The sequence below is a fragment of the Desmodus rotundus genome, chromosome 12 (assembly GCF_022682495.2).
Source record: "Desmodus rotundus isolate HL8 chromosome 12, HLdesRot8A.1, whole genome shotgun sequence".
NCBI lineage: Eukaryota > Metazoa > Chordata > Mammalia > Chiroptera > Phyllostomidae > Desmodus > Desmodus rotundus.
Window position 1 is genome coordinate 67,518,388 of NC_071398.1, and position 27,314 is coordinate 67,545,701.

The 27,314-nt window shown below is 41.2% G+C and overlaps 1 pseudogene; it reads right to left on the reverse strand.

Annotated features, from left to right (window-relative positions):
* Positions 1–7,337: 7,337 nt before the first annotated feature.
* On the reverse strand, positions 7,338–7,450 carry LOC112314106 (small nucleolar RNA SNORA28; annotated as a pseudogene).
* Between the last annotated feature and the right edge of the window lie 19,864 nt (positions 7,451–27,314).

Genomic DNA, 27,314 nt, shown 5'->3' on the forward strand with positions numbered 1-27,314 from the left:
GTAGAAGGAAAAATAGAATTAGAATATCACTACATTTCAGCCCCAAATATGTTTGATATGGACAAGGATCAGCAACACATTCTAAGCACTGAGCAAAAAGGGTTTTGAGTAAAGAGATGTTCACATAGCATCAGTATATCACCTCACAAATTATGCATTAGTTACAAAGGGGGGAAGGCACCTTTTTTAAAAACGGAGATATTTGGTGGTTACTGCTTTAACTGTTAGCATCGCCAATAGTGGAGCAATCTGATGTTATTTAAGCCTCTGATAGGAGGCCTACTTGAAATGAGGTAGACCTTTGGAGTATTTTTGCCAAAAAATACTTAACTTGAATTTAACCATGAGAAACAACCATATACATCCAGAATGTAATAAATTCTGTAGACAATTGGACTGGATTCTTCATAGAAGTCAATGTCATAAAAAAAAAAAATCCAAAACTACAACTAAAAGAGAAGTCAGAGGACCATTCTAGATGAAAAGAAACTGCCCTGGCTGGTGTGGCTCAGTGGATTGAATACTGGCCTCAGAACCAAAGGGTCGCTGGTTCAATTCCCAGTCAGAGCACATACCTGCATTGCAGGCCAGGTTCCCAGCTGGGGGAGCACAAGAGGCAACCATACATTGATGTTTCTCTCCCTTTCTTTCTCTCTCCCTTCCCCTCTCTCTGGAAATAAATTAATAAATAAATCTTTTTTAAAAAGGAGCTGAAGAAAACACCATATACAATATACAAACTTCATTGGATTTGTGATTTTTTAAAAACGCTAAAAATAACATTTGGGGAACAATTGGGAAATTTTTAGTGGGAAATGTATATTGAATAATAATTATGAAATGTCGCTAGTTTTTTCTCCAGTGTGATAATAGCCGTAATTACATTCGAGAATGCCTTAGTCCATAGGAGACACATGCTAAAGCTATTTGGCTCAGCACCAAGATATCTGCAAGTTATTGAAAATAGTTCAGGAAAAATATCGGATGCTAGAACTGGCTCTTACCAGCTCTTGAGAGCAGATAAATATATAAGAATTCTGAAAGCCACTTGTTAAACTACTGGTTTAATTTCAATAGCTTGAAATCAGCCACAGCGGGAGTTTCAAGACCATAGAAATTGACAAATACTGCAAATGAGGGCTCCTGCTGTGCCCCAGGTTCACTGTCTATGGAATCACGTGTCAATAACGGGTGAAACAATTCAAGTATTCCTCTGTTCAGTACAGCATTCTTTCAACCTTTGAGAAGATTTTAATTTTTTTTTCTATATAAAAAGTTGGGAAACACAGAAAAAGTCCTTCCTTGCTGGGACTCCTGAGAGCACAGAGAGAAAGACAGAACAGAGAGAGGGAGGGCATACAGGTATCTGCCAGGTGAGACTCTGAGACATGCCAGTGGCTCCAGGTGTCCGGCTTGAGGCCGGCCTGGCACCCCCAGGAGAGAGGGGAGCGTATCCTGCTTTCCCTCGGTGTGCACAGGTCTCTCTTCCTTCCCTCTGGGCCTGGAGTGGGGCTGCTGTATTGATGGTTTGCCTGGGTTTGCAGGATCCAACAGGAAGCCTCCAGTTGTGATTCCTTTGGATGCAAAGGTCCAAGGTAGACTGTGATTTGTGCAGCGACTAAGGCACCTGTGAGTGGCCATCTGGGACTCTCTTCATTTTCCTTTTCTTCTCATTTGTCTTCCCATCACTTATTCCCTGTTCCTCTATTCCTCTGCTCTCCATACTACCACTTTTATTCAGGAATGTCCTCCCCTCACCTCTGCTCAATCTTCCCCACCCTTCCGGGAGACTCTCAAGACCACCTTCTCTGAAACCTCCCCATGAGCACCTCTGCCCTCTTCACCATTCCCCATGGCACTGACGCCTGTGTCATAATCTGTGCCAGGATTGAGTTCTGTGGCTGATTTTTATTTTATATTTTATTTTTTATCTTCATCTGAGGACATGCTTATTGATTTTAGAGAGGGGAAAGGACGGAGAAAGGGAGGGAGAGAAACATTGATTGGTTGCCTCTCATACTTGCCTCAACTGAGGATTGAACCTACAACCTAGGCATAGGCTCTGACAGGGAATTGAACCCATGACCCTCTAGCACAATACTCCAACCAACTGGGCCACATTGGCCAGGGCTGTAGCTGATTTTTAAACTGATCAATAAATTCCTGGAGGGCAGGAACTAGATTCTACACCTACTTGCTATGTAAAAAACATTCTTTTATCACAAGTAGAGGTTAGCATAAAATATCTATTGGATTCAATTGAATTTCTTTCCTCTCTGTCTCTTCTCAATAGTGTTTTTTTCCCATTGTTTCCCCCTCTCTTTCTCCCATTTTATTCATTGGTCCCAGGCCCTGCCCTTGCTCACATGAGCTTCTCTCTTGCTTCCTCTCCTTGGCCCTCCAAGGCTGAAGTGTGGCTGGCTCTGAGCCTGGGCCTCTTCTCAGCCCCAGAACTTCCCTTGCCCGTGGAGTTTGTGCGCCCAATTCCACGGCAAGAAGAAAAGCTGCCTCAGAGAAACTAGATCATTACACACTGTCCTCAGTCGGGAGGTCCGTCCCCAGAGCACCCGGCTCCACAAAGGAAGCCGTGTGGGGCGGCGCGGCCCTCGCAGACATCTGCCTCACACATTTTTTTCTCTCCCATCCCCTCTCCACCCACCACCACCCCCCTTGAATTCTCTGGACTGATTCTTGTGGTAAAATCTCACACGTTTTCTCAATCTCTATGCAAACCAGGTAGGATTGACAGCTGAAGAAAGCTGCACAGTGCCTGGGCCCGGAGTTATCTGTTCTCCCTCGGAGGGAAAACCTTTGAGCCCCTTGACAGTGCCTCAAAGCCATGGCCCTTGTCCTAGACTCTGCCCCGGCCCAGGCGAGTGCCTGACCCCTGCTAATGTGTGGGGCCTTTAGCCGCAGAGAGTGGGGGGGAGGTAACCAGAGCCCCCCACATGCCAGTGATTCATGTCCTCTGAAGGGATCAGAGTGTTATTAGAAACCTCGCCTGCCAAATGCAGGGCAAATGTAACCAATTTATTAATGCTGCAAAACCAATGTGTGAAATTGGACCAAGAGAAGAGGGGCGCCAGGCCCTCTCTCTACTTCCTGCTGGCTGGCAGCAGCAGAGGGAGGCGGGTGGACAAAGGGTTTTGCCTTCTGCAAGAGAATGTTGCTGTCTTCATCGCGTGTGACAGTGACAGCAAATATCCCCAGCAGAAGTTTCAAAAGGTTTGGATATGACGGTGTGCACCACCGCCTGCCTGGCTGCGCAGGTTGGGTGGACAGGCGTGGGGCTTGGGCTCCCAGTGTCCCGGCTCTGCTCGGAGAATGCAGGAGTAAGAATGCTGTGCATTTGTGATCGCAAGTCTCTCAATCTCTACAATGATGTTGTATGCTGGTCTCCTAGCCCTTTATGGCCTTAGATGGGTCTCTCAGTGTTTCATGGGTGACTGCAGTTTCCTTAGAGCAGTATGCATTTTATCTGTCTCATTGCCTTTAATTGTCCTCTAAACAGGCGATTGGGCTGAAGAAGACATTAGCAGTCACCACGTATTAAAGGATTACTATATGGCCTGTCTTTATTATACAGGATCGCATTTGATACTCATCACAAATACCCTCATGACCTAGGTATTGTTATTCTCAATTTGCAGTTGAGGGAATTGACCTCAGAGAGTTAATGAACTTGCTTAAGATTATAGGTTTCAGTGGACAGGATTCAAGCCTATGTCTGTTAAACTATGTTCCTCACCATCCAGGATTAAGGAGTAGAAATCCTATGATGGTATTGTGTAATTCGGTGGGAATGTCAAGAAGCAGATACAGGGAATCTGGGCTGCCTCGTATTTCAGATTACCAACTTTCAAAAAATTGGCTTACCATAAAAACAATGGATACACATTGCATAAGAGCATACGTGAATCTTTATGATGAGCGAGAGGTATTCAGAAACGCAACATGATGGCAGGCCTTTAGCGGTTGGCATCGTTATCATTGTGCAAGACGGGGGGGTGGAGATGAGACCTGGTTATTTTACATGCCTACCCATTTAGATCCTGGCTAAATAAATGTCGTTTATTTTGTAATGTGTCACTACATGTCATATCTCAACACTAAAGGCAAAATAATGTCTAGCAGGGAAGTCTGATTAGTAAATGTTGAATTAGAGTCTTCTCAACAGTTCTTGTATGAAAGACTAACATTTGTTAACTGTTGGTTATGGGCACGATTATTTGAAGATGCTGATGGAGTCCCCATGCCCCAAAGCTATTACATACACAAGTTCATTTCTTCTGGAAACGTGCTTACTGCATTGGTGCTGTGTTCTGATTGGCACGATGTGCCTAAAGGGTGGAGTTGCCTGCCATTTCTGGAAGCTTTCTCTCCTCTTCCCCTTCCAGTGATGTTTTAACCGGTTCCGAGGCTGCTATGCACCACGAGGAGGGAAGGAGGATCAATTCCAGCACTACTGAGATCTACAAGGAAGGTTCAGTCTTCATTCTGAAGTAAAATCCACTCCGAGTCCTCTTGTTCGTTCGGTATCTAGAAGAACGTCCCTATTTCTTCCTTCCTCTCCTATAAGCTGTAACTCACCCAAATATTTTTAGGGGAATAATCGCTCACTAGAAATAAATCTGTGAGTCAATGAAGTTATATTTATATATTTAAAAACAATTTTTAATATCTAAAAAAAGTGAAAACAGTTTTTTTTCTGTCCCTTCAATATGGCAGCAGTGAAGGCCTCCCTCCCCCCACCCCAGAGGACTTGAAAACTGGGTTGTCCTCTGAGAGTTGAATTAGTAAAACTCACACTCACCGGCAGGGATTAGCCATGGAGTATAAGAATAACGGTAACTCCAAAATGAAGAATGGCAGTAATCATAACGCAAAGGACTGACTACGTAAGTGTCAATCCAATCAAAAGTGGAGCCAGGAACTCTTCCAAGGAGACGTGACTGCAATGTAAGTATAATTTAGTAAGAGGAAATATGTTCAATTCTATCTGGGAAGTGACTGTAAATAGACTGTAAAGGATTAAAGGGAAAATCTGAAGAGCACTGATCTTAATCTTTTAGATTAATGGCTTCAAGCATTGCGGTTTTCATGGGAAAAGGTTTCCTACAGTGAAGGTCAATGCTGGCACCTGATTGGCCACGGCTGGCCCGCAGGCACGTTTTGCTTGGCCCACACTGTATTGACTCACAGTATTTTTAAAAGTTGTCAAAATTTTTCACATAGAAAAATACAGGTGTCTCACTCTTATTAAAAAGACCTGAATTAACCATACTGGCAACAACAGGCTGGAGCTATAAAGCAGCAGCTGCTCCCTTGAGAAAGGCACCCTCTCCAGTTTGCCCCAGTCCCCACTCGCCCCTATCATCACTGCTCCCTGCCCTGCTTTATTCATCTGGGTGAAGCTTTTTCAAGCCTCTGTTGGTGTTTGAGTGTGTGACCCCCCTAGTGGGTAAGCTTGCCTTCGGCTACTTGAGCTGAAATTAGCTTCTTAAGACCCTGAATTCTCCTTGTTCTGTCTGATTCCACGCTCGGCACTCAACCTGCTGTGAATCTGGCTTCCATGTAATTTGCCTATAAAGAAAGAATGCATTGATCTTCTGCCCTGAGCATCTTGCTCTATATGAGGTGGTGCAGAGAGTAAATGGAACAAGGCTTCTGCTCTGGCGTCAGACGGATCTGGTTCCAATTCCAACACTATCACTTACTAGATAAGGTCACCACGAGGCCTCTCGGCACCCTGCCAGTCATCTTCTCCTGGAGATGTTGCCCTGGGTCACCTTGGGCCACATACCAGAATATTCAAATTGCAAAAACATTTTTATGGGCACAACTCATACCCCTAAGTCACAAATAACAGCAGCCCCAAATCCAACCAACAAGCAAGCGTAAGTTTCTCTAGAGAAACATTCCAAAAGGGCAGAAATGTATAAATTAAGGACACTGCTCTGTGATAGCGCTGTGCTCTAGAGAGGCTGAGGCAGAATGGGGCCTGGAATATGGGGCTTGAACACTGGAGACTTGTATTCAAGTCCTAGCGCTTCCCTTTATCAACCACGTGAACTTAATAAAGTCATCAACTGCTCTGAGCCCCTCAAATATAAGTTCCCTCCCTACATACCCAATAGAAACTTTGTGAGGATTAAAGGAAATAAGGTGGGCAAGACACTAGGTAACTTATACAATGGAATTGTTAATATCAAGATTTTTTAAGCCCCAGTGAGCACAAGACTTGGAAGTAGAAAGAAGAACCCAAGAAGTCTTTACCGGGAGTCTCTAGCAGCCAGAGTGTCGTTCACTGCCAAAAGATTCGTGCCGGGCTCAGAGAACCCGTAATTACCAAAGCCTGGAGTTACCTCCAATCAGCTCTGGTTTGTGAAATAAAACAATAATACCCAGTGAGGATGCAGGCGGGGGAGAGGGTCTCGCAAACACTGTGAGTGAAATTGCAAACTGGGACAAAGGGCAATTTGGCGGTACCTATTGAAATTTTAAATGTGCGTTCCTGTTGACTCAGCAGTTCCCTTCTAGGAATTATCCTGGAGAAGCTCTAGAGGTTGACAAGAATACCTGTACTGGAATGTCGAAGGCAACGTTATTTGTAACAGAAAACTAAAATGTGGGTGATTAATGCACTTTGCATATTCTTACTATGACTACTGTGTAGCCATTAACAAAAATGAAGTAGACACATGTAGAGTTGACCCTTGAGCAACGTGGGAGTTAGGGACACCAACCCCCCCCCCATGCAATTAAAAATCCACATATAACTTTTGATTCTCCAAAGCTTAATTACTAATAGCCTACTACTGACCAGAAGCCTTATTGATAACAAAAACAATCAATTAACATTCGCTTCATGTGTTATATGTCATATACTGTATTCTTACCATACAGAGTCGAGAAAAATGTTATCAAGAAAATTATAAGAGAAAATACATTTATAGTATGTGTTTAAAAAAATCTGTGTATACGTGGACTTGCCCAATTCAAACCTGTGTTGTTCAAGGGTCAACTGTGCGTTAGAATAGAATGGGTGTCTGCAATGTGTGACTGAGTGAAGAAAAGCAAACTGCAGCTCAGTATCAATAGTGTGACCATATGTTTAAAAAATAATATATATTTTTTCTAGGTACATATACATATATCTAGAATATATACATATCTGGAAAAATTCTAAACACATACAAATATCACTTTTTTAACATTGATGACCACTGGGGAATAGGAGTGTAGTATAAAAAAGGGACTTCACTTTTTACTTTACATACTTTTATGATGTGAATATTTTACAGTGATCATACATTCCTTTTGTAATTTTTTTCAACACTGTCTAAGTCTATATAAAAGCTTCTCTCACAGAGGAGAGAGCACCAGCAAAGATTCGACTTTGTTGCTATAGCAAGCTCACATTTTGACCGTCTGCCACAGAGTATGGCTTGCGATACTTTCTAATTTTTAAAACACAATTAAAAATCAAAAAAGAAAAGTTAAACCAATAGTTAAGCGAGGAAAATAAAATATGATTCAAGAGCTAACGCCTAGGGTAAGAGTAGGGCCAAGGAATAGATGCGGGGGTCACAGAGCCCAGAGAACCCCATGCCTGGGGGCTCCCCGGCAGTTGTTCCCATACACCTGGGCACTGACACTTCAGGACCACACGGGTCGTCCCGGGCTTGTGCTCTGGTGGTGGAAGCACTCAGTGTCAGCACAGCTGCTGCTCCTACTTCAGTATTGTTAGCTATTGTTCTATTTCTGAACAGGTTTGAACAGGTTTCAAAACTAGGAGTTGGGTCCAAGGGGCAAGGCACCGGGGCTTCTAAGAGAGGCCGTTCTGCCATCTGTGGGAATTTATCTGGACTGACTCTCCTCATATCTTTGTGTTTTGTTTCTCTATTAACTCTTTGGTTTTGACCTTGGATTTGACCACAGACTCTCACTCTGCCTCTGCACCAGTCTTGTATCTTCTCCTGAGGTGACTCACGGACCAATTCTGGCCAATTCCATGACTCAGGTTTTCTTCAGGGACTTAGTTTGGGCATTGTCTTCACACTGGCTTCCAGCACCTAACCCTCTCCCAACCCTGCCTTTAACTCTGCCATCCTATCTCAACATCAATATGGCCAGGCAGGAGGTCAGCATGGGCCCAAATGAACTATGAGCAGGAAAACTACAAGACACGGTAACTCACGACTCATGAGGAGCACCTGGGACACTTGCTGTCTGGCAAGTTGTCCTTCACTCCACCTGTGGTTCCCAATGAGCTGACTGAGAAGTCATCAGGAATGGTCATGCCAGAGTCACAGCGCTGTGGTTTCTAACGAACCCTGAGCCTTTGGGAGCAACTTGCCCAAGGTGGCGTGTGTCTTGTGAGCTATGACTTTATGGAGGGAGATGGAAGGCCACCAGCTTGAGCCAGCCTCTCCTTCTTAGCTTGTCTGGACATGGGCCTCTCCAAATGACAGCCTTTATTTATTTTTTATTTCATGACACAGAAAGAACATAAGGGTAGAATACAGGAGTGACCTTGCTTGTAAACCGCAGAGCGTGAATCAGAACTGTGGCTCCACGTGGTTAGGGACCGTTTTTCTCAGACTGAGCAAGCAGGCGACAAGGAGATGCTTAGAGAGATATAGCTTCTCCCAAGGCTGGAGGTGAAACCCAACCTCAATTAAGTTAAGAAATCCTCAGTTAAGACTGTCTGGCCCTCTTCCCCCTGCCAGCTTTTAGGAGCTGAGACAGGATCTCCTTAGGACCCAGACCACTAGCATTTTGTAATAAAACTCCTTATACATTTTCGTATCTCCATGGCTCTTAAGATAACCCTTTGGTAGGAAGGGTGATTTTCTCTTTTAAATCCCAGGTCTCAGTTTCCTGCCGAGAACATACACACGCAGCACACAGCGCACCCAGAACCCACAGAGGTAGATACACTACATTTGAGAACTTTAGAGCATTCACATGGCCCAGGAAGAAAATCTATAGCCAAAGTTCAAAGACAACATATTGATAAAAATATTCAAAACAAACATGACCAATAAATGGTTAATTTTCGTACTTAGAAGAATGTTTCCAAATTAAAAAAGAGAGCAAAATAAACAAACAGGGAGTTCTCAGAAAAAGATAAAGTACAAATGGCCTGAGAGATATGAAAAGATGCCAATCTCACAGAAAAAATTTAAAATGCAACAGAAAGACATTTCATCAAACAGATAGGCAAACATTAGAAAAGGTTGATATATTTAGTAGTAGCAAGCAAATACCAAAGTAAGAAAAATTTGTGTGTAGTGGTAGGAATTCAAATTACTACAGACTTTTTTGGAGTGCAATTTGACAATGTCTCCAAATTTCTAAATATCCTTTGAATCACTCCTATTTATCCCATAGGTTTACTTCTAAAAGTAGCCTAAAATAGATGAATAACAAGAAGAAATCTGAAAGTAACCCAAATATTTTCTCATCAATATGAGATTCATTAAATAAAGTTATCTTTTATTGCTACAATGGACTACCATTTGTCTAATACAAATATTAAAGTAAATATCTATGTATTGGGATGGAAATATTTCTCATATAAGTGAAGGAAATGACATGCAGAATAGCATGATTAACATTATTTTATTTATAAGTAAAAAGGATATTATGTGTACATGTACAATATAATGATATATGCATAAACAAATTTTCTGAAATTTTAACAAAAAAATATTAACACTTTGGCAGAAGATCTACTGGGAGGTCTGATTCACTTTTTTTACACTTGTCTCTATCGCTGTTTTGCTGTGTGGCTACATTCCTCTTACATAAGCAGAACGAATTGAAAAGGTGAAAGCACAGTGCAGCCTGTGGCACGTGGAGCACGGGTGGTGAGGGCCCAGGGACGGGCGCCATCACCAGGTGAGGTGAGAGGAATGTCAGGAGCCTTCCTGGCTGGAAAGAGGCCTGGGCTGAATTTTGAAGGACAAGAAACTGTTAAGATCAGGGCCACAGTGCTCCAGGTAAAGGAAACGGTATCTGCAAGGGAATGTAAGTGAGAGAGGACAAGACACATTCAGGGAATTAAAACAAAAAGTTTGTTAGAGTGCAGAGAGATTAAAAACAAAAAATGCTGGCTCAGTAGAGGCCAAATCGCTCATGGACTCAGGGACTTTGGACTTTCTCATAAGGCAAGGGGAGACCACTAAAGAAACCTGAGCGAAGAAAGACCTGACCCCTTCCTTGGGTCCATCATGAGTTGGAGTTACAATAGCAGGGACAGTCATGTAACTTCAAAAGGGACAACAGGAACTGAGACCCCAAAAAGTAAAAGCTGAAGACAAGATTATTCATCAGGAATCCAGCAGGACGGAGTCTCATTCGCTTAGTTGCAAGTGACAGGACCTCAAGTTTAACACAAGCCAGCAAAGGGGATTAACAGAAGGCAGGAACCACAGAAGCTCCAAGAACCTCAGAGACCAAAACTGGGCCACTGGAACCTGTCAGGATGCCCTGTCTGCTTCTTTGCTTCTTTTTACATGTTCTCTACCTGGTTTCGGTGACCTGGCAGGGTCCATGGCTCCTGGCCATCCCCAGCTCTTCCATTCCCAGCAGATGTTTATTCATTTAACAAGTGTTAGTTGAGAACCTTCTATACCTTGCGCAGCTCGCAATGCTGGGCACAGCTGTAAACAACACAGAAACTGTTGTATGGCAGAGGAATCAGGTAATGAACAGTATATAATCTGATGCCATTATTACTGTATTATAATGTTTTTTGGAAGATGAAAAGGGCTCTTCCAGCTTCCGTTTTTTTAAATTGCAGAGAAGTATTCTGATTGGATGGGTGTGAGTTCTGTCTCTACCTCTCCACCATGACAGGCAGTCCTCACTCCAGTTCCATGGTGGTAGTTGATGTGGGGGGCAGGGGGAGCAGTTCCTAAAAGAAAGAAGGTACATTTCCCAGAAAGGAGAGAGTTGACTAGATAGACAAGATCCTTTCATATCTTTCCACAGCCATTATATTGGAATTACTGGTTTATTATTTCATTATCTGACAGGTACTCAAAAACACATTTCCTGTGACTTTAAGGCTAATATTCTTTGGAGAACCAAAATAAGAACAGAACAGAGTAAATGCAAAGTCGCTCAATAATCCTATTATGTTAGAAGACTTACTCTGTGTGCAACATCGCAAAAGGGCCACCCCGGGACCATCGAACCTGGGACGGGAAAAGTGGGATCGAATTCCATGGCAACAACTTTAAAACTATGGGTTGTTTACATATTATTTGTTCACTCATACCCACAAAAACGTATTGAGCTAATTTTATACTGAGTATGAGTTTTATGCAAAACATGTTCTGAGCACTGGGAACAAAGGTGCAAATGCTGTCTCTGTCATTAAAGAACTCAAATGTGGAAGGGGGCATATTAAACAGATAGTCAAGATGCACTCTGGTCAGCCCCGTGTAGTGCACGTGGTATGATGGAAACAGTGGAGGCAGATCTTAACTCTTGGAGGAATCAGCCAAGGTTTCACAAAAGTGGTGACATTTGAAACAGGCCTTAAAAGACAAAAGGAGCTCTGTCGGTACAGGAGAGGGGCAGTCACTGCAGACACAGAAAATAAAGGCTTATGAACAAAGGCACAGACATGAGCCAGAGCATGACAGGAGGGAAGCTAAGCTGCAGGGCTCTAGTCCAGAAGCAAGTGGAGATGAAATTGCCACAGATGCACTCATGCCATTCAAACAACTTCAATCTGCTGGCAACAGGGAGCTACTGGAAGACTGACTGCTGGAGAAGTGTTGTGAGAGAATCTGTGTTTTAAGAAAGAATTTCAGGCCCTGGTCAGTGTGGCTCAGTTGGTTAGAGCATTGTTTCATAACTGAAAGGTTGCAGGTTTGATTCCCGGTTAGGGTACTTACCTGGGTTGCAGGTTTGATTCCCAGTCCAGGCACATACGATCCCCGGTGGTCCCAGCACATACAGGAGGCAACCAATGGATGCTTCTGTCTCGCATGGATGCTTCTGTCTCGCATGGATGCTTCCCTCTCTTCCTTCTTCTCTCTCTAAAAGCAAGGAAAACATGTCCTTGGGTAAGGATAATTTTTTTTAAAGAAATAAAAATTACCAATTGCTGGAATACCAATTCCAGTTGCTGGAATCCAACCAGCAACGTTTTGGTTTGCAGGACAACACCCAACCCACTGAGCCACACCAGACGTATCATGGATACGTCTGATAAGGCTGGGCTCACCTGGATAATCTAGGCTAGTCTCCCCATTTTAAGGTCAAGTGATTAGCAACCTAATTCCATCTGCAACCTTTGCCATGCAACAGAACGTAATCATGGGGCCAGAGGGGTGCAGAGGGGATGCAGAGGGGCCATTACTCTGCTACCGCTCCTGGGCTAGTTCTAGAAATCTACAAGGAGAGGTTCAGGGAAGCTGTGGGGAGTAAAGAGTTAACTAGCCATCCAAGAAACACATGACCCCTTGACAATGTTGAGTGTGGTGTAGACCTGTGGGCCAAGAGCTGGGCTGTTGGGGTAGGTGGCCCACATCTTCGAAGAAAAGCTCATCAAGCCATGGCCAGTGGAAACCAGGACACCAGTCACCTGGGAAACCAAGTAAACATAAACACACAGTCATCCATCACTGCCATCTGGAAAAAATTGGGTAGCGAGGGTCTTCCTGTTAGACCCTGCTCCAGTATTTATTTGTGTAGCTGGAGATTGCAGACCAGCCTTTCTGTCAGCGATGCTTCAGTGAGGTGCATGGGGCTGAATCTCAGCCTGGAATTAAAACATACCACCTTTCTGTGTGCGTGTGGGTGTAAATATTACCAGTGGACAGGTCACTCAGGGATAGGTGTCTGTATTTCCAAATCTAAACAGTCTCCGTCGGTCAGGTGGGGAGGCCCCATGTGCTTGTTGGCAGCCTCATCTTTAGAAAAAGTCTGAATTCCCAGTGGATGCTGCATGTGTGTTGCTCTGCCCGGGAGCTGTGGTGTCCGGGAGCCTTGTCCTGCCAGCTCTTCCCTGGTCAGTGACTTCAGAGCTGTGCAAGGACAAGGTGGTTTTAGTTGGGTCCACTGTACCCAGTGAGGCCCGAAGTTACATGGGCTCTCCTTCCCAGAGTCTGTCCTCACCGTTGGTCAAGAATGTTTTCATTGTTGCTCCTGCAGTGGTGAGAGATTTGCCCGGCTCCCTTCACATGCTCTTGCCCTGTCCCGAAGGGTATCAAAAATACTGACAAGGCAGCTGGCTGGGGTTCACAGGGGCAAGTCTGAGGCATGGATCGGAGCAAAGTGAAGTGACCCGTATGGGGAACAAACCTATGACCTTGGGCTCCTAAGCTCTATATTCTTACAGACTTGGCTAACACAGCACCCTGAAAGCCCACCCTTTATTCAGGTCTACACACAACATTGAAACACTCAAAGGCTTCACGGCCTTTGAAAGAAGAACATTTAGATCAGCGTAATTTCCTAGTATCCTGTTGTTCCCTTACCTTGAAGATTCATTTGGGATCCCCAGCGTGGTGCTACTGAGTCAGAACCTAACCCATTCCTGATGGCCATGGAGGGCTATGGGCTGGGGAGGGCCTCCCATCCTCACTCACGGTGAGCTCCTGGAGGGCATGGACGATGCCGCACACAGTCCTTGGCACAGGAGGGCTGCTCAAAGCAGGTCAGTGAAATGAACTTTAAACATGAATGAACAAGTGAGACAAATCAATTTATCATCTATCCTCACTTTGAAAGGTGGTTCTCAAAATCCTCAACTCACATCACCGGTCACTTGTTTCATGGACAGGACATACCCTAGGCCCGTACAGTCTATTCTGTATAAGCCCCAAATGCAAGTCACACAATACTTCTGTATTTTCTAGCAGCTACACCAAAATAAGTAAAAAGAAACAAGAGGTTCATTTTAATAAGACATCTTTTCAACTTTTTGGTGCCATCTCCAGCAGCACATCTCAATCCAGACTAGCTTTGTTTCAAATGGCCCCCTGTGGCCCGTGGCTATTGCACCCAGCAGTTTAGTTCTCAACACCACCCACTCTCATTGGTCAATATTATTATAATTAACCTCTGAATAACCCTTAATAAAGAGCCCTTGGTTTTATTAACCCGTTAGTGATGAGCATGTTGATAAGTGCCATTATTTCCACTTCATAGTTGAAGAAATAGGCCTGACTTCAAGAGAGTAAGTGATGGAGATGGGACTTGAAACCAGGTGTCCTAAGCCCCATGTGTCCCGACACACCCCGTACTGTCATTCCTTTGGGGAACCTCCCCAGGGTGTAGAACAGATGGGTTCGCTTCTGAAAAGATCCCACGAGATGACTCTGAGTTTTAATGAACTATCATGTGACAGCTAACTGAGGTTAAACGGTGCAGGCGGACACAGCCACACTGTAAATGTCATGCAGAAATGGCATTGACGACGGGCCTGGGGTCCCGTGAGCCACAGGCTTCAGTGTCAGAACAAGCTTCAGTTGGAGCTCTGCTGCCTGGCTCTTTCCTAAGGTCATTGTTTGGGAGGCCGTCCCAGGTCTGGCTGGGCACCTTCGGATTCTGAGAAGGAAGGCAAGGTTTGCAGGGAGACACGCTCCCTCTGTGCCACTACACTCGGTGCCTACTTGCCATTATTTTGTTCATTTCAGAGCTCCAAGGAACTTGCCCGAACCTTGGAGTCCTGCTTTCAGAAAGAAAATCGAATTCATCTCCATTCTTTTCTCTCTGATTTCCAAACACTAACAGTATTTGATAACACCTCCCAATTTTATTCCCAGCAACCTATGCCCTCAACTCTCACACAGACTTTATTGGTTGTCCTGTGGCATTAATTTTGCACAGTCTGCCTGGCCTATAACACCCCTTTGGTTGGAGCTCTGATGTGTGACTTTCCTCTTGAAATTGAAATCACCTTTGGAAAAGACAACCAGTTTTTCACGCACACCATTCCAAACAGGTCTGGTGCCCAGACCATATCTGGCATGAAAAGAGGCTCAGTGTAGCACACAATGGATGACTGTAGTCTGGTTTTAGACCAGATGGTTCTGAAGACCACGTTTCTTCTCTGTTGACCCCACTTCTTACCCTCATCAGACCAACTCCTAGGGGAGGGACCCTGACAGGCATCAAGGACACAGAGGAATGAACATAGGGATTTTCCTGAGGCACATATGTGCATCTGCTGTCCTCCTGATTTAGACACTTCAGTGGCTTAGTACACTCCACAGGATGAAGTCCAAACTCTTGAGTCATGCAACAAAGCCCTCCATGTTCGGATTCTTTCCTACCTCGCCAGCTCCTCTCTCACACCTCGTACCCTATGCCCGATGGCACCAACAGCCCTGAAGTTTTCCTGGAAATACCAGGTGAGCTCAGGCCTGTGACCTCTACACCCAAATGACCAGTTCTTCCGACTGAATCCCTGCAGCCTGCCAACACTTACTCAAGAACCCTCCCTCCATAGAATTGACCGCTCTTTCCTTTGTGGCTCCCAACGCTGTCCATCCCTCCAGCACAACACTTAAAACATGCTGCTGTGCTTTTTGTTTACATGGCTAAACGAAAGGCACCTGGGGCAAGGACCTGTCTTGGTTATCATTGACCCCCCCCTTTGCCTGTCAAGATGTCTGGTGCATGAATAAGTATTTTATGTGTTTATGAAGGAAAGAGGCATAGACAGTTATACTCTAGGGAAAGGCTTTTATCTGCCTGCCCCTCACTCAGCTCCTCCTCTTATTTAAAAGATATTTAGAAATACCCCTGCTGGAACTTTTTGGTGGCCTGGAAAGTAAAGTAAACCAGGTGAATGAAGAGCAGAGAATGAATGAGAGAGAAAAACAAGTTGCTGATTGTGTGGCATTGACTCTGGGCCTAAGGAAAAAAGAACAAAGAGATCTTCGGATATTCTTTCAGGTGTCCCAGCTTAGCTCAGAGGGGAGGCCAGGGAAGGAGGAAGGCTCCAGACCCTCCTCTGAAATAAATTCTCGTTTGACTGAAGCTTTTCCTATGCTGTGTCTTATGAAAGCATGATGTACAAAGTGCAGTAAAATGAGGACTCAAACTTTTCCCCCTTTAAAAGTAAAAAGGGAGGTGCCTGGATCATTACTTGCTAATTTTAAAATGACTCGAGAAAATGTTGCAGGACCTGAAATTATTGGGAAGATTTATATCTGATTTATAGAATCTAGGGAAGACTTCTGTCATGCTTTTGGTGCTTTAGGAAAAGGATTGCACTTCATATGGGGCAGAATTAGTCACTCAGGGTTCTTAACAATGTGTAGTGGTCCCACCTTCAGTAATATCTGAAGATTTCTTAGCAGACCAACCTATGTGTGTGGTGAGCACACACAGCACTCATGCACACACACTCATGAACACACACGCACACACTCATTGGACAAAACTTGCCTTTACATATACTATCTAAAGACACTGGAGAGCAACAGAAAGTGGAAAGACACTGGAGAGAGTCGATACGTGGAGGAAGGAAATGGTTCTGTTGAGTTTCCAGATGTTATAGTTTTAAGACTGAGGCGGGCTCTAATCTGCACCAGGCAGAGTGGCTAAAACTCCAATGTAAAACCCACAGTGTTACTGGCTAGAAGAACCAGATTGTGGGGCAACCAGAAGTTGGGGGAATCCCAAAAAGGATAGAGAAAAAGATGCTCCCATCTCTGACTTGCCCTTGTACCACACTTCCACGGGGCAGATGCCAAGTGGTTAAAAGGGCCGAACTGAGATTTGAGCTGTTACCCTCAACAAGAGGATTATTTAAATAATAATAAGGAAATATTGCTGAACACCTTTACACCAAAAAATGTGACAACTTAGATAAAGTGAACAAATTCCTTGAAAGATGCAAAGCAGGAAAGCTTACTCAAGATAAATGCACAATCCTACATTAAACTTTTGAATTCATAGTATAAACCTTTCCAAAAGGAAACTGCCATCCTAGATGCTTCACTGGTGAATTCTAGATTTAAGGAAGATATCGTACCAATACACACACACACACACACAAAAACCCATAATGGGAAGAACAACTTCCCAGCTCATTACCCTGATATCAAACCCAGACAAAAACATTATAAGAAAATAAAACTGAAAACTAATATTCCTCATGAATACAAATGTAAAAAACTGCAAAATTGTATTAGCAAATCAAACCCAGCAATATTTTAAAATGATAATCCTTCTTGATCAAGTGGGGTTGGTGAAAACTCCAAGCAAACCAGGAATTACAGGTACTGTCCTCAGCTTGATAACAGACATCTTTAAAAACCTACAGTTAATATCATACGTAATAGTGAGAGACTGAATACCAGTGCTAAGATCAGAAACAAGGTAACTCTCACCCACTCTCACTGCTCTGATTCAACATCATACTGAATGTCTCTGTCCATGCAATAAGGCAAGAAAAAGAAATAAAAGGCATACAAATTGAACAAAATAAACGAACCTGTCTCTCTATTTATAATCACAGATAACATGATTGCCTATATAGAGTCTGCATAGAAACTTAAAATACTTAGGGAAAAATCAAATAAAATATGTGTAAGATTTGTATGCCAGAAACCTAAAAGTATTGTAAGAAACAAATGCTTAAAATAAATGGAAATATACACTGTGTTCATTAACTGTAAGACTCCATATTGTTAAGATAGTTTTCTCCAAATTAATCTAGAGCCAGTGCAATTCCATTCAAAATCCCAGCAGATTTTTTGTGTAGAACTCCATAAGCTGATGCTGAAATTTATAAGAGAAATCAAAGAAATTAAATAGTCAAAGCAATTTTGAAAAAGAACAAAGTTAGAGAATTCGCATTACATGTTCTCAGGACTTACCAGGAAATCACATTAATCAAGACAGTGGGGTAGTAGTGAAATGGAAGACATTAATGAAGAATCCATAAATAGGCCAAGGGAATTCAGTGGCCTTTTTAGCAAATGATGCTAAAACAATTGGACATTCACAAGTAACAAAATGTATCTTGACCCATATATTAAACCATATACAAAAATCAACTGGAAAATGAATCACAGACCCAAATGCGAAACCTAAAAGTTAAAAAATTCTAGAAGAAAATGTAGGAGCAAATCTTTGTGACCTTGCGTTGGATAAGATTTATTAGACAGGATTAAAAAAAACACAACCCATAAATGAATGATACTTTTAAGAAAATGTAAATACAAGGCATAAACTAGGAGAAAATATTTTCAAAACACATACCCAGAATACACGAGGACCTTCATAACTCAATGATATGAAAACAAACATCCCAAGTTAAAACCGAGCAAAACATCTGAACGAACACTTTATCAAAGCTGAGTCGGAGCGGTGAGGGGGGCATACTTACCTTGCGTCTCAGCTGCGTGCTGGTGTTCAGTCTCTCACCACTAAGTAGGATATACTTGGAGGGCAAAAAAGTACATGAAAGGTGCTGAACAACATTAGTAATTAGGGGATGCCACGGTAAACAACAATCAGATACCACCTATTAGAAAAGCTGCCATCAAGGACGCAGAGGAACGGAACCCTCACACGTTCCCAATAGACTGCAACTTGTACAGCTGCTCAGGAAAACAGCTGGGCAATTTCTTATAAGACAAAACCTGACAGCTGACTGGTGTGGCTCAGTTGGCTGGGCATTGTCTCTCAAAGCAAAAGGTCACAGGTTTGGGATTTCTGGTCCCGGCACATGCCTGGATTGTGAGTTCTGGTCTCCAGTTGGGGTGTGAGAGGTTTCTCTCTCTCATTGATGTTTCTCTCCCTCTCTTCCTCCTTCCCTTACCCTCTCTCTAAAAATAAATAAGTAAACTCTTAAAAAAATAAAAAATTAAAAAATAAAATCTGCAATTACCATATGATTCAGTGGTCCCACTCCTAGATATTTACCCAGAAGGAATGAAAACATATACCCACACACAAACATTTGCGCAGGTGTTTTATCCATGATTGCCCCAAACTGGAAATTATTCAAATGTCCATCATTATTGAAAGAATTTTTTTAAATGTGGTGGTATGTGTCCCTACGATGGAATATGACTGAACAGTAAAACAGAATGAACTGTTGATACATGTAACAATATGAATAAATCTGAAATACATTATGGTAAGTGAAAAAAGTTAGGCCCAAGATACTGCATACTGAATGATTACATTTGCACAACATTCTGGAAAAGGTGAACTTATAGGGAAAAGAACAGAGCAGTAGGTGCTTGCGGACTAGAAATGTAGAGAGGGATTTGGCAACAAAAGGGCACGAGGGAACTTTTGGGCTGAGGAAAATGTTTCATTCCTTTATTGTGGTGGTGGGTACTGGACTGTATGAGTTTGTCAAAATCCATTGCACCTAAAAAGGGTAGATTTTACTGAACATAAATTGCTCCTCAATAAACCCGATTTTAAAAAAATGGAATAATGTCCTCTGTGACGAAGTAGAGCAGTTTTCTCATTAGGCTGGAGAAGACACAGAATTAACCTGTCCTTCCTGTCTGACCTCACCCCTTGATAGAAAACAGAAAGGGTGAAATTGATATTTACTGAAAGGAAAAGAAAACATAAGGTTATTTTAAGTGTAGAAAATTAAGTGTAAGTTTCAAATAATGAATTAAGGATGCATTGCAATAACTGAATTATGGACTATTCTCTAATTGAGTATCAAGTAAAGTTTGCTTCCCAGATGAGGTTACCATGGATCGTAACTTGAGAATTAAAAGTCACAGAACTAGGCTTTTAAATTTCGTATATGATTTTCAATCTCATATGTGATTTTAAATCAACATCCTTTGCTATTGTTCCTTTTGGCTAGAACACTAGAACCCAGATCTTACAAGAAAGCTACCTTTTCAGTAGTGTGCGCTGGCTCATTTATAATTGAACTGCACTGCCACTTGCAAAGACGTTGTTTTATTACTGAAGAGAAATCGAAAGGCTTAGGCAATTTTCAGGATCTATAATTTACAAAAGGGTTAGTTCAACCATATTGTAACTTATAGATAATAATGTTTTGAAAAATAGAAATTTTCAGATAGCTAAAATGTTGGGCCAATGGAAAGGAATAAAGAGCACCAGAAATGGTAAATATGTAGGTAAATAGAAACTTATTTTTTTCTCCTTTTGACTTCTTTGAAAGACATGACTATTTCATATGAAACTATAAAATTGTGTTCTGCAGTTTATAACATAAATAAATGTTATATATGCAAAATGGCACAAGAGATGAAACTGTAAATGGAAATACACTATTACAAAGTTCTTACATTTTATGTGAGGTGGTATGCTATTAGCTTCAAAAAGCCTATGATAACTTAAAAAGGAATAAAGTAATTCCTAGAGCAATCAGTAAAAACAATCCAAAGGGGCACAGCTAAAAGCCAACAGTGGAATTATAAAGACATGCTAAAAGTATTGGATTAACCCCCACACCTAAAAAGAAAATACAGAAAAGGAACAAAACCAAACAGGACAAAGAAAATAGTAGATAATTAATATGCCGAAATCCCACCCTATCACTGAGTACACAAAATATAAATGAGCTAAACGTTTACAGGCAGAGGTTGTCAGACGCTATGAAAAGGCAAGGCCCAACTCTCTGCTGTCTACAAAGGGTGCGCTTTAAACATAAAAACACAGATCGATTCAAAGTAAAAAAATAAAAGGTACTCATCCAACATTAAGACTAAGAAAGCTAGATTGGCCATATTGATATCAACCAAAATAGCCCTGGCCTATGTGGCTCTATTGATTGGAGCATCATCCCCTAACTGAAAGATTGCAGGTTCGATTCCCGGACCAGGTGCTTATGGAAGGAAACTAATGGGTGCTTCTCTCCTGCATCAGTGTTTTTCTCTCTTCCTCTCTCTCTAAAAACAATGAAAAAATGTCCTCAGGTAAGGATTTTTTAAAAATCAAGCAAAATACACATCAAGACCAAGAATGCTACCAGAGATAAAGAGGAACATTTCATGATGATAAAAGTGCCAATCACTGAGGAAGACATAACAATCATAAATGTGTTATGTACTTAACCAGGGAGCTTCAAAATTCATGAAGCAAAAATGGGCAGAACAGAAGAAAGAACTACAGAAGTTCACAATCATAGTTCAAGGTTTTACTATTCCTTGCTCAGTAATTGATAAAAGATTATTAGTAGGGATAAAAATCTGAAAAACCTTATCAACCACCTTGACCTAATTGATATTTATAAAACACTATATTCAACTACATAATACATATTTAAGCCAAATGGATTGTTTACAAAATAATGGACCATTAAATAAGTCTCAATAGATTTTTAGAAAACTGAAATCTTATAGAATATGTTCTTTAATAAAACAGTATTATTAGAAATAAAAAAATTTCTAGGAAAGTTCAAATACTCTGGAATTAAAAAGTAATTATAAGACAAACTAAACTTTATTTTAATTTGAATGATAATGAAAATATAACATGTCAAATTGGAGAGATGTAGCTGAATTTAGAAGAATGTAAAGAAAAATATACAGCATTACATGCTATGTTAGAAAAGATGAAAAGTGTAAATTCAACTCTCTATTTTCTATCCTAAGAAGCCAAGAAAACATAAGTAAATTAAACCCAAAGTAAGTAGAAGTAAGGAAGAAAATAAAATAAGAAGTAAAATCATAAAATGTAAAACAAATAATAAAGAAATTTAACAAAGATCAAAGTTGATCCTTTGAAAATAATTTTAAAATGTATAAGCCCTTGACACCCCCAGTGGGGAAAAAAGTAAACACAGATTTATCAATGTAGGAAATGAAAGATAGGGTTACTACAGATCCTACAGTCATTCAAATATGGTAAGGGGGTATTAGGACAAATTCTACGCAAATAAATTTGACAAATTAGATAAAATGGACACATTTCTTTAAAAGCACAATTTACTGATCTTAGCACTAGAAAAATAGAAAATCAAAAAACCCTATGTCTATTAAAGAAATTGAATTAGTTAGTTTAAATATCTTCCCACACAGAGAACTCCAGGGGCAGTTGGTCATATTGGTGAATTCTATCAAACATTTAAGGAGAAAATTATACCAATAGAGTTGGTAGGATCACTTCCCAACTCATTTTTATAAGAGCGACATAATTCTAATAGTAAAACCTGGCAAAGATATTCCATCAGTTCCAGGCCATATTGATATAAACAAAAAATGAATAAAACTTGAATTTACTTTATGAACATAATAAAAAATAGGGATAAAATTCTATGTATTCAGTCGATGTATACAGACCACTTGGTAAAATCTAGAATGCAATCATGATTAAAAATACACAAAAACAAAACCATACACACACATCTCCTTGAAACCAGGAATAGAAAGGAACCAGAAATGTCTTTAACCTGATAAAGAGCATCTATCAAAAATCTACAACACATATCAAATTAAAGGGTAAAAAAATTTTCCCTAAGACTAGAAATGTCACGAGGATCCCTGCTCTTACCATTTCTAATTGTCATGGTACTAGAGGTCCAATGTCGCAATGGTGGAATAAAGAAAGGAAAATAAATAAAATGTATAAGGATTAGAAAGAAAGAGATAAAATTTATTATCTGCAAAGAACATAATTGTGTACCTAGAAAATCAAATGGAATCTATGGATTAAAAAAATAACACTTTAAAAATTTGACTGGATTCAAGGAGAAAAGAATAAAAATTTAGTGTACATATTGTGTAATAGCAGGGAACAAATAGAAAATGAAATTTAAAGAAAACAAAATAAGAGAACTTCAACTACATAGCAACAAATGAAAAATATGTATTACCTTACACAGAAAACTATTAAACAATATTGAGAAAAAGAAGAGATAAAACAAAGATTCATGGATTGAAAGACTTGATATTGTAAAGATATCAATTCCCCCCAAATTCATGTATAAATTGGATGCAATCTCAGTTGATATTCCAACAGATTTTCTTTTTAGGAATACTCAGAATTTATGGGGAGTTTTACATGGAAATATAGAGGGACAGGAATAGTTGAGAATCTTCACAAAGATTGGAGTTGGAACACTTATTCTGCCATACATAGGAATTATTATAAAGCTACAGTAAGTAATTCAGTGTATATGGTGGTGCAAGGCAGGAAAAACAACCTACGGAGCAGACCAGGGAGTCTGGACTCAGACCACACATAGGTGGGCACTGCTTGCCGAGCTGTAGGAAAACGATACTCATTGTAGTCACTGACGCAGTCCATTAGCTACCCATACGAGAAAAAACTGACTCTTGACCCCTACCTCACCCATTACTAAAAAGTCAATCCCAGGTCATTTTAAGTCTAAATGTGAAATGTAAAATAATAAAGCTTTTAAAAAGTAACATATAAGAATATTTTCATGACTGGAGTAGGCAAGGATTTCTTAAATGAGATGCAAAAAGTGGTAATATTAAAATATTCATATTTTGTTTAGCAAAAGACACCATTATTTGAATAAACAGGAAAGCCATGGAGTGGGAGAAAATATTTGCAATACAGATTTTAAAAAAATTCCAGCTCTGGCTGGTGTGGCTCAGTGGATTGAGCAAGGGCCTGCGAACCTAAAGGTTGCTGGTTTGATTCCCAGTCAGGGCACATGCCTGGGCTGGGGGCCAGATCCCTGGTTGGGGGCGTGTGAGAGGCAACCGATCCATATGTATCTCTTGAACATTGATGTTTTACTCTCCCTCTTTTTCTCCCTCCCTCCCCCTCTGTCTAAAAATAAAGAAATAAAATCTTTAACAATAAATAAATAAATAAATAAATAAACAAACAAACTCCCTACAATTTAATAAGGAAAAAGTCAGAAAATACAGTAAAAAATGGGACATTATTTTCTTCATGGAAGAGGATGTCCACATGGCAAGTAAACATATGAAAAAGCACTCAACCTCATTATTAGGAAAATGAAATTAAAATCACAATGAAATACATGATACACAAACCACATAGTTAACTTCGAAAAGATTGATAATACCAGATATTTGGTGAGACCACAGCTTAATGGAACACAACTATGTTGTTTCTGAGAGTGTGAGCTGGCACAACCACGTTGAAAAACTGTTGGTGTATACTGAAGTTGAACAGGTGCATATCCTAGATAAGAGCGCACGCAAGTGTGTGCTACAAGCCAAATAGCAGAATGCCCATGGCAGCCTTATTGAAAATAGCAAATTGGGAAACAACCCAAATGCCCTCCAACTGCAGAGTGGAGAAATAAACTGTGCTGTATCTGTGCAACGGGAAATGTAGAAGAATAAAAATGAAGAAACTGCAACAGCACCAATGATTATCAAAACATAGTGCAGGTGCAAGTCGCCTGTGGCTTTGGAAGTCAGGGGAGGGCTTACTTTTTGGAAGGAGAGTGGGGGCCGGGTCTGGAAGCGGGGCCGAGGCAGTGTCTGCTAAGGCTCTCTTTATTAATCTTCGTGGTGGTTCCATGAGTAATTTGGGTGGTGGTTGCACAGGATCCTTCACGCTACCTTTCTGTGAGCATGTTTTATGTCTATAAAAAGTGTATTTTAAAAATTCGGTCCTGGAGACAGGAGCAAAGGACAGGAAAGAACAGGAGGCTAGGCAGATCGTATGAATTGATACGTCCTACGGCATCACTTGGAAATGCTGGAACTTAGAGAAGAGAGAAATCACTGGCAACTAGATTGGTCAGAAAGTGTTTTCATGGACTGGGGAGACATCGATCTGGGCATTGAATAATGGCAGAACCTGGATCAGAAGAAAGAGGGGCGAGGCCCTTGGGCAGAAGGCAGTCTGAGTAAGGGTGGGGATGAACCTACTCTTTTGACAAAGAGGGGTCCTACTTGCGGGGAAAGTTTCTTTTTGGAGGGCAACAAAAAATTATCTTAATACCGCCTCGCTTTTATACAACACGTGGTTTACAAAACTCTTTCCCATACTCTATGTGATTGTCACAATCACTCCATTTCTTGAAGAAAAACACCCAGATTCAGGAAGAATAAGTCACTTGCCCAGAGCCACTTAACAGCTGGGGCTATTTTCCTGGGTTAAGGAACTGCTGAGCTGTATCCAGTCCCAGGTCCACCCAACCCGAGATCTAATGGCCAACAAACTTCGGCAGTGATGTGTCAGGAGAAGACGTACCCACACACACACAGGCCCAGGCATGTTTGGTCGACAGCTTTGTCAATGCAATATTTTCTCCACCAAGTGAAGCTCTGTGTTTCCCATGTTGGGCCACACACTAAAACACCCCTAGACCTTAAACATGCCATGATAAAAGGCCTTAACGAAATTCCCAGGAAGCTTCTAAGAACAGAACGCTTTGCACTCAGCTTCCTGTCTCATTCTTGAGCTTGCAGGCTGCTGTGACCAAGAGCCACAGTCTTTGCCGAGACTGTGGAAAGGTTTGTCACATCAGGCTGCAAAAGCCACCCCTGGTTCTTCTGTTCTCTAAAGGAAAAATGCAGCTCACCTCTCATGGCTTTGTCTTTCGAGGAAAAGAAAATGCAGGTCCAAAGAAATCCATGTACAGATGAGGCTGTAATCACAACTCCTTGGGCATAATTTTTAGACTCAAAAAATCTACAGCAAATGAGTGCCCATCTTTAACATCAGACAACGTGACAATTCCCCCGCCCCTTCCCCTGTGTGGACCAATGTACCAAGTTTTAGCTCTGATGGTTATTCTGGGGAGCAGCTTTCATCTTGGGTGCAGTAACAGAGGGGTCTGGTTTGAGCACAGCACTCTTTCAGGAGGATAAACAACCAATAACTAAAAGAAAACACACTCATGCGTGGCGCAGATAAAGCAAGCGACCGAAAGAAGTGCACGTGTTCCATGGAGACAATCTGCTTTGCTCGCCCCTTTCTCCCTGACCTCCTCCATCTCCTTCATTTTGCCTGTATTTCAGTAACAGAATGATGAATGTTTTTGAATTATACGTTTTTCTGATTATTAGGTAACACATGAGACTTTCAGGAAAACAGTCATTTAGACAAACACAACAACCAGAAATTTTTCATAATCCAACTATCTAATGACAAACATTGTAAATACTTTGGAGAACTGTCTTTGTCTTTTTTATCCATCTTTATATAACTTCTTTTTACCTTAGTTAAATTTGTAGTATGTTTACAATTTTTGTTTATATCTAACATTCTTCTAAAACATAGACTTCTTGTCCCTAATTACATTTAGTAGTAGACATAGCATAAAAATGTTCTTTTTTTTTTTTAAATGAATCCATGTCCAAATCAGTTAAGAAGACTCTTAGTTTAATACAGTTAGTGTTGTTGGTTCTTTGTTCTTCAACTGCAACTTTCATGGAGTTTTAACATCCTAACATGCAACATGACGTGAAAAGAGAGGTGACATGCAAGTACAGTACAATATTTAATTATGCCGTATGTAACATTTGACTATGCCTTATTGATTTTGGAACAAATCCATTTTTGTGGATTTACAACTTGAAGAATTTTACACCAATGCCCACAGCATTGACCGTCATAGCCAAAAGTTAGAAACAACCCAAATATACATCAACAGATGAACGGGTAAGCAAAGTGGTGGATAGACAATGGAATATTACTCAGCCATCAAAAGGAATTAAATTCCCATACATGCTACAATGTGGATGGACCTTCGAGACATTATGCTAAGTGAAATAAGACAGCACAAAAGGACAATAGCCCATGATTCACTTTTACGAGGGCACCTACAATAAGACAATTCGAGGAGACAATTTTGAAAGAGACTACAGGGACCGGGAGTGAAGGTCAGGAACAGGGAATTACTATTTCATGGTTACAAAGTTTCTGTTTGGGACGAGAACGTTCTGGACACGGACAGTGGTGATGGTCATGCGACATCGTGCATGTATTTAGTGCCACTGAATTGAACTCTTAAAAATGATAAATTCCGTGTTATATATATTGTGTCACAATAAAAGAAATTGCCAAAAATCTTGAAGACTTTGAAACGTCATTTGGGAGAACGGGACAAACACTCACCACTGCATACTTTATATGTATTGGTTGTCCCTGGCAACATTTTTCACACCCCCTTTTCCGGGGATCTCTGTTTTCATTTGAGAATTATATGGTTTCAAGGAGCTGACTTTACTTTCGCTTCTGGGGTAAAATTGACATATTTTAGACCAGGGTTCCACAAACCACAATCCATGGTCCCAGGGTGGCCCCTACCCTGTTTGTGGTAAATACACACTTTAGGAAAACACAGCCTGAAAACACAGCCACGCCCTTCCTTTGCACATCCTCTGTGTCTGTGTTTGTTTGTGCTACCACAGCGGAGTTGGCTA